The sequence below is a fragment of the Hylaeus anthracinus genome, unplaced genomic scaffold (assembly GCF_026225885.1).
Source record: "Hylaeus anthracinus isolate JK02 unplaced genomic scaffold, UHH_iyHylAnth1.0_haploid 27338, whole genome shotgun sequence".
In the NCBI taxonomy this organism is placed as follows: Eukaryota; Metazoa; Arthropoda; class Insecta; order Hymenoptera; family Colletidae; genus Hylaeus; species Hylaeus anthracinus.
Genome location: NW_026535145.1, coordinates 1 through 7,549, shown reverse-complemented (window position 1 = coordinate 7,549; position 7,549 = coordinate 1). Strand labels below are relative to the sequence as shown.

Here is a 7,549-nt window from a genome sequence, read left to right as displayed (position 1 = left end):
ACTTAATTGTTACTTATGCAAATTATTATTTAATAACTAAAAAAAAATCACAAAGAAATGTCGTTTTTCCTCTTCCTGACTGCGACTAACCCCTTAATGAATTAGACGGAAACCGTCTCGGGTAACAGAGACGTTAACCTCTTAAATACCGAATTACCAAACGACTTTCCTTTCAAAATTTACTCCAATGCTGTGTTACATTAGAATATTATACTATACGTATAATTTTCGGGAGATTTATACGTTTTATTAAATAAATAGAAATCTGAAGATTCATTCTGAACAAATTCTTTATTGAATTATTTTGTGGCTCGAGTACAAGTCAAGGGGCAAGTACTGATAAGAGAAACACGTTGTTCGCAGGATCTGTCGTACAAGGACAAGCACTGGCACGAGGCCTGCTTCCTCTGCAACAGGTGCAGAGTGTCCTTGGTGGACAAACAGTTCGGTAGCAAGGTGGACAAGATCTACTGCGGCAACTGCTACGACGCCCAATTCGCCAGCCGCTGCGACGGATGCGGCGAGATCTTCCGTGCTGGTACGTAATCGATGACATTCTGATACATCCTTTGGTACATCCAACTCGCTGAAAATCAATACTCGAACATTGCCGTGCCTGCACTGCGAACTTAGCGTCCCGATGCAAAAGATGGGCGAAATTCTTGCCTGGAAGAAAATTATTGATAAAATTATTAACCCTTTGCACTCGAGAGGTGAGTCTCAGTCACCTCTAGGTTTCACGTACCAAATCTACCAGCAATAATGTTTCTTTAGGTTTAATTTCTTCGGAACTAGAAGTGTCAATAAAATGACATCTTCGAAGTCAATCGAAGCTTAACATTCAATATAGAACGTAGAATGTAGAATGCTAAGAAAGCATTTCGAGTTGCTGGTAAATAACAAAGAAAGGCCTCGAGTGCAAAGGATTAATCGAATGGAAGATAAACAATATTCCATTATAAGTACATGGATGTTATGACTTAACACTTTATCTACCGAGCAATTTAGAAACAGTCTTTAATTAAAAGTAAGAATTTTATACAGTAGCATATGTCAATCTAGACTGACAATAATTCCTCCATACTGTTACTAGGTACATTGAAAGCCAAGCCTGTTCCCAAACACTGAACATTGTAAATAGAACATTGCAAAACAATCATCAACACAGTAAATAAATTCGAATAACTAAATACTAGAATTATAATGCTTATAAATAGGCTCCCGGTAAATAAAGTGTTTAGGGGGTGGTACCGTAAGGGAGTGTACCTATACATCCATCGTTTAAATGAAAATTAAAATAATCTAATAGTTTGGTGACGTCTAATGGAGTCTCCATATCGAACTCGACAACGATGAAGCGTAATTGAATGTTTGGAACAGTCTCGACAGGGTCGCAGAAATGTGAATCACGCGTTAAATGGGTCGCGGTACACTCCGCGCCGTCTGCGATCGTCGAAGGCTGCGAACATACTGATAGTCTCCGAGTTCGCAGTCATCTGAAATGCAAAAGGTCGGCTGGATAATTGCTCAACAACCTTTTTCGACCCACTTTCGTGCACTCGCGAGCCCCTGGCTCGAGAGTAGCGCTGGGACATTTCGATTTCGTTCCGTATTCGAATTATTATTCGAACGAGGAAGTGTTCGATAGATATTCGAATGGTACTTGAATCCTTCTCAATTCGAATAGAATGTTAACAACTCGAATAGTATTCGGATAATCAAGTATTGGAATAACAAACTACGATAAAGTCTCCACAAATGCACAAATTTTTCTCTCATAAATGATCTTCTCGAAATCGTTCCCACCACAAGAAGTTCGATCGCCGAGCAGTGTTTACATGATCGTATATTCTCTGCTTGTCGATATCGCAGAACACTAACTAAAACAAGATGAATGGTAAATATCGTCCGAATTATATCGTGTTTGGTCTCATTTTAATTAGAAAAATGTCAGGAATATGATGGTAAAAGTTTTACGACAACAAAATTTAATAATAAAAATGTACAGACTTCGCGTACACGGAAGAGTTGGAGAGATTGAAAATCTAACTAACTAAACTAACTGATCGAGAACCGTCATCTGCTGTACCATACTTAATGGTTTTCCGCGACAGGACATCTTTTTTCTCAGAAAACCTCTTCGTTGTTTTATGACGCTCCAAGACCCAATTGTAACGGAACATTTTTTTGTTACGACAAGAAAATATCCTTATACGCACAAATTTTTATACGATAAATGCACAGGAACCATCCCCACTACGGACCACTAATAGCAGCTACAGATCCTTGATATTGTCCCTGCTAATCTAAATCTAATTTCACTTTACACTTTTTCACTTTGCACTTTTTCACTTTGCACTTTACACCTTACACTTTTTATATCTGTAATATGTAGTAATGCGAATGTTGAATGAATGTCAATTGTAATGTATCATAACGTGAATGTTGGATGAATGTTAATATTTAAAACCACTAGGTATGTTTATATGTTTTATATATTTTGTAAATCCGTCAACTACCACGAAGATGTACTTTTTTTTATTGTGAGATGTTCGCGTGCCTGGAAACAAGTGGTCTATATGCAGTGTAGCGAATGGAGTGTTGCCTTTTGGTATAATGTATAGCGACCCCTCCTGTTTTCCTGTCATTGGCAATAAATTACTAACGCAAACATAACTGACAACTATAAAACGTATAAACATACCTAGTGGTTTTAAATATTAACATTCATCCAACATTCGCATTATAATACATTACAATTAACATTCATTCAACATTCACATTACAACATATTACATATCTAAAGATCTTATTATCAGTTCGCAGCCATTAGCTCTCGATATTATTCGCGACGAAGGATTGTTCGTCACGAATAATACCGATTACCAGGTCTCACCACGTGGAGGTTGCTGCGACTGGTGACCCGGAGATAGAAGGAATCAAAGTTCCTTCGATCTCCCTCTACATAGAGTACACATACGTAGATGCATACTGTACGTAGAGCAACGAGCTGAATACTAAGTACGAAACCGTGGAAATCAAAGAAGACAAAGTCCCTTTGATTTCCAAAGTCCAAGTCTGACTCCGCCAAATAATTATTTGCACTAAGAGGAGTGAAGCTAAATCGCGACACGACGCGACCATGAAACTGGACTTACAGAGTTAGTCCCGTTTCCTCTGGTGGGTCTGATTCGAGAGAAAGACGATCAACGTCTCCGCCAGTACTCTACTCCCTGCATACCTGCTGCCGAGGGCCCAGGTCCCGACCTGACAGTGTACGACGTAGGTAGCACCGCGTCGGGTTGCCCTGCCCTGGCGACACCAGGTATGTCTGACGGTCGTAGAGACCGAAACGGAGTTCTACTCTCTGCACAATGTCAGGAGTCCAGGACACGACTTGCACCGTCTTACGGTTCTTTTGAACTGCGCTGCGCCGGGAGCCTGGACTTCGCCTGACGAGTACAGAGAGTAGAAGATTCCTCGGAGGCGTCGATTGACCTTCTCTCAAATCAGACCCACTAGAGAATGGCAACCGATCTCGGCCAGTCACTTGGTTGGTCACTACACTTATCACATGAAGCAATAGTGACCGAAGTGGAGCACGATGTTACGAGCCCATAATGGACTTACGAACAAACAAAATAATTGAACAAATGATTAATAATTATTTGGCAGAGGAAAGACACTCGTACACGCATGCCTTAAAACTAACCAAACCAAACTAAGATACCCACAACCAATACCAAACTACGAAACTAAGGGAAACTACAAATAGGAGGGACGCGAGACGCGGACGCGCGATCGCGAGATCCATATCGAACGAAGATCAACGACGAATGATTTCTCAGCCCTCTAATACCTGTGTCGGCCGAGGGGCGCGACTCGCTTGTGCCCCTCGAAGTAGAGAAGGGGAAGGGCGAACAACAACCGCGAGACATGTGACATGTCGATTCGAAGGCTCGTTGGATCCATCCACAAAAGAATTTACGAAACATTAATACCACAGCATAATCATATTCCTCATCATTGTTTAAATAGTAAGTATTGTTAATAATTAATTTAACTATTGTCAGAAATTAATATTTAGTTGGTTCATTCAAGAGATATTAAAGTATTGACAAATTTCTCACGATTAATGTCTCGAATGAGTACTTATTCTGAACCGTTATCGTTATTAATATTTAATCGAACACTGAATGATACTGTATGTATCACAAATGTTTAATTACGTTGGAGATATTAAGTTTTAATTGTTCCAATCAATAGATATTAAAATATAGAAAAATATCTCACGATTACATATTTAAATTTTATTCTCAACTTTTCATGTTCGGAAATATAAATTTCTCGAAAAACATTGGTATAATAATCTGGAACTTTAAAATGCATTAAATATGTACATCTCCGAATCAATCGAATATTTACAATGCATATAGTAACATTCAGTCTTCGATGAAATATTAATAAGAATCACAGTTTAGAATAAGTATTGAGTGAACACAGTAATCGTGAGAAATTTTTCTACGTCGTTATATCTGTTAGCTGGAATAACTAAAAATTAATTTCTGACAATAGTTACATTAATTATTAACAATATTTGTTCAAGCAATGACCGAGAATATGACTTCGCTGTAATATTACACCGCACGGACAGCGGTAGATACTTTCTCTAAAAATGTTCAAAATAATTACTAACCGATACGTAACTACAGCTTGTGACTTCAGTCAACAATCAATTACGTTTCTTTTGAGCAGCTTCGTGTGTGGACGACCTAACAGGGTCCGAAATATTGGACCATATTAGTTTTGTCCCGCTTGATCGCTGAAATATCACATTGTGCGTCCTCTTCTTTATTTGCTGTTCTTTTCAAGCTGTGTAACGAGACATATTTATTCTATTACTACTCATCCATTTCATTGCCTCACAGCATTTTTCTACCATATAACGGGATACAAATTTCGGCTATTCGAAAATAAAAAGATTTACAATCTTAAAAAGTTCCATCGTTGCATTAAATTGTCTCACTGACATACCCTGGTGTTTTCGCTCTGTCCTCTTCTTTTATTCGCTGTCTTTCTATACGTTCGAGACGACGCGACGTAAAGTCGTATCTAATCGTGCATGCGAAGATCCTCGGTCGTTCACTGTCTTTTCCCAACTCTTCATTTGTCTCTCGAAGAGTCTCAATTACGTAGGAATTTTTCTATTTCGGTTCCGACATTTCGCCAAGACGTGGATAGATTGGAGAGACGTAGGTGTTCGAGCGGTCTGTTACTCGAAACGAGCGACTCCGCGGTAATTGGCTCGAGCGCTCGGAGCCTTGGCTTGGTTGCCTTAATAAGAAACGCCGAATGCAAGATCTATGGTCGTTCTGGGCCCCGTGAATCATTGTTCGAGAGCACGTTGGCGATCGAAACTCGCTCCGAGGTCTGTTCGAACGATCGCGAAGTCGATATTTGATACAATAGTTAGCCTCGCTGGACGTTCCGCAAGACGTTCGAGACACCTTGCAGTGGATCACCGAGTCATTTTCGCCAATATAATCGTTTCCCATTGCAGTGGCTTAAATGGGTCCCTAAGTCTTGGTCGCAACGTGCATGAAATCTTTCAAAGAATATATCGCGGATATTTTCAGGAATATTTTTCGTTTTTTTTTTTTCGACCTTGGGGCAGAGGTTCTGATTTCGCGAATCGTATAGTCGGTGAACGGGCAAAGGTCGAATTGGTCGGCAGAAGAGGAAGTTCTTTCTTCGAGGGCGCCCGCTTCCGTAGTAAAGGAGACCCTGGTAATTCGGTCAAGTACGCCCGAGGTTGAGATGAAATTATTTGCTGACGAAATTATAAGAACGTCGTTGCAGATATATTGCAAATTCCTTCTCTTGTGCGAGCCATGTTCGACCGATTGGGGACTGGGCTATCCGAACACAATCATCGGTTTCGAGATGGAGCATCGTTTGTTTCGTATGTCAATTTCGGGACAGGCTAGGCAAAAATTGTAAAGTTCAATGTCCTGTATTTTTTAAATAAATTGGACCCCGCCTAAACGATGTCTTAAATTACACATGATTTCGCGTTACCTACATCGTGTACCAATTTCAACAGGATCCCTCGAATGGTTGGGTCGTAGAATTCCAATATCAGTGCCATTTTGACCGAAATTGTCTTGCGAGAATCGATAGAGTGCTCCAATCGTGGCGTGACGCGTGTGGGAGTCTCGTTAAACCGTGAGCTTTGCGGTAGATAAAAAGCAGGAGATAGGGACAGAATTACCAGAGGATATCGTTGGCGAAAATGACTCGGTGCCAGCGCGTGTCCGTATACGGCGGTCGACCTTTCGAACCCGAGAGTATATCGACTCGCGAAATCTAACGCGGTGCATTGCGGTTGGCCATCTTGAGAAATCGTATCGTCTCTCGATTTGCCCACAGACGCCATCCAAATACAATCCACTACCATGCAAACCTAATAATAAGCGTGATACGCATTTATCTGAGGAAGCTATTGGGCTCCTGACCTGAAAAAGGTTGAAAGTGATTCTATCAGTAAAAATTATTCATACTACAAGTTTATTTTCGTAAGTCATTTATTTCTTTCATAATTTACATTAACCTAAATACATACGTGATGATTTACGAAAGTATAATATTACATGTATTAATGATTTATAATGAGATGTTTAATGAATAGGGAACTTGTAATAGTGAATAATGTTATTATTTTGTTAATTTAATAAGATAATATTATAAATTAATGTTCCGTTGCGGTAAAATATTACTTTTGATGTGTGTAACTAACAATTCAGAATACCTTCCGCAAGTACCCCTCATTTCCCTTCTTTCCCTGGTACACTTCTTCTTTGTCCATGTGACTTTGATACAAAAGGTACGTTTCGAGCTAGAATTAAAACTTATTCCAACTCTTCGAATATCATGTTCTTATAATATCAGAAGTAAAATACGAGCCAAATTTCATTAGTGCCACCTCCTCGTTCATCGTGATCTCCTCATACAAAAGGTAAGTTTCAAGTAAAAAATAAAAATTATGATGCCAACTCGCACATTACGTTCTCCTGATACAAGAGGTAAGTATCGAGCAGAAAATAAAAATTATGATGCCAACTCGCACATTACGTTCTTCTGATACAAGAGGTAAGTATCGAGCAGAAAATAAAAATTATGATACCTACTCGCACATTACGTTCTTCTGATAAAAGAGGTAAGTACCGAGCAGAAAATAAAAATTACGATACCTACTCGTAAATTACGTTCTTCTGATAAAAGAGGTAAGTACCGAGCAGAAAATAAAAATTACGATACCTACTCGTAAATTACGTCCTACTGATACAAAAAGGTAAGTATCGATATTTAATTAAAAGTTCACGTGCCATGTGCCGTAGTTATGCTACTTCTTTGAGTATCATGTTCTCCTGATACTAAAATGTAAAATTTCCTCAGAATTTCGATACGTACCTGGTATTCCTCGTGCCACCTCTTCGCACATTATGTGCTCCTGATACCAAAATGCCAAATCGGCCAGAATTCCGAAATT

The 7,549-nt window shown here is 39.4% G+C and overlaps 1 long non-coding RNA gene across 1 annotated transcript; it reads right to left on the bottom strand.

Annotated features, from left to right (window-relative positions):
* Nucleotides 1-326: 326 nt before the first annotated feature.
* Nucleotides 327-7,293, bottom strand: LOC128893320 (uncharacterized). The gene is made up of 3 exons (XR_008461301.1): nucleotides 5,035-7,293; nucleotides 4,697-4,963; nucleotides 327-666 (listed from the first exon to the last, which is right to left on the bottom strand). It is a non-coding gene; the product is annotated as an uncharacterized LOC128893320 (long non-coding RNA).
* Between the last annotated feature and the right edge of the window lie 256 nt (nucleotides 7,294-7,549).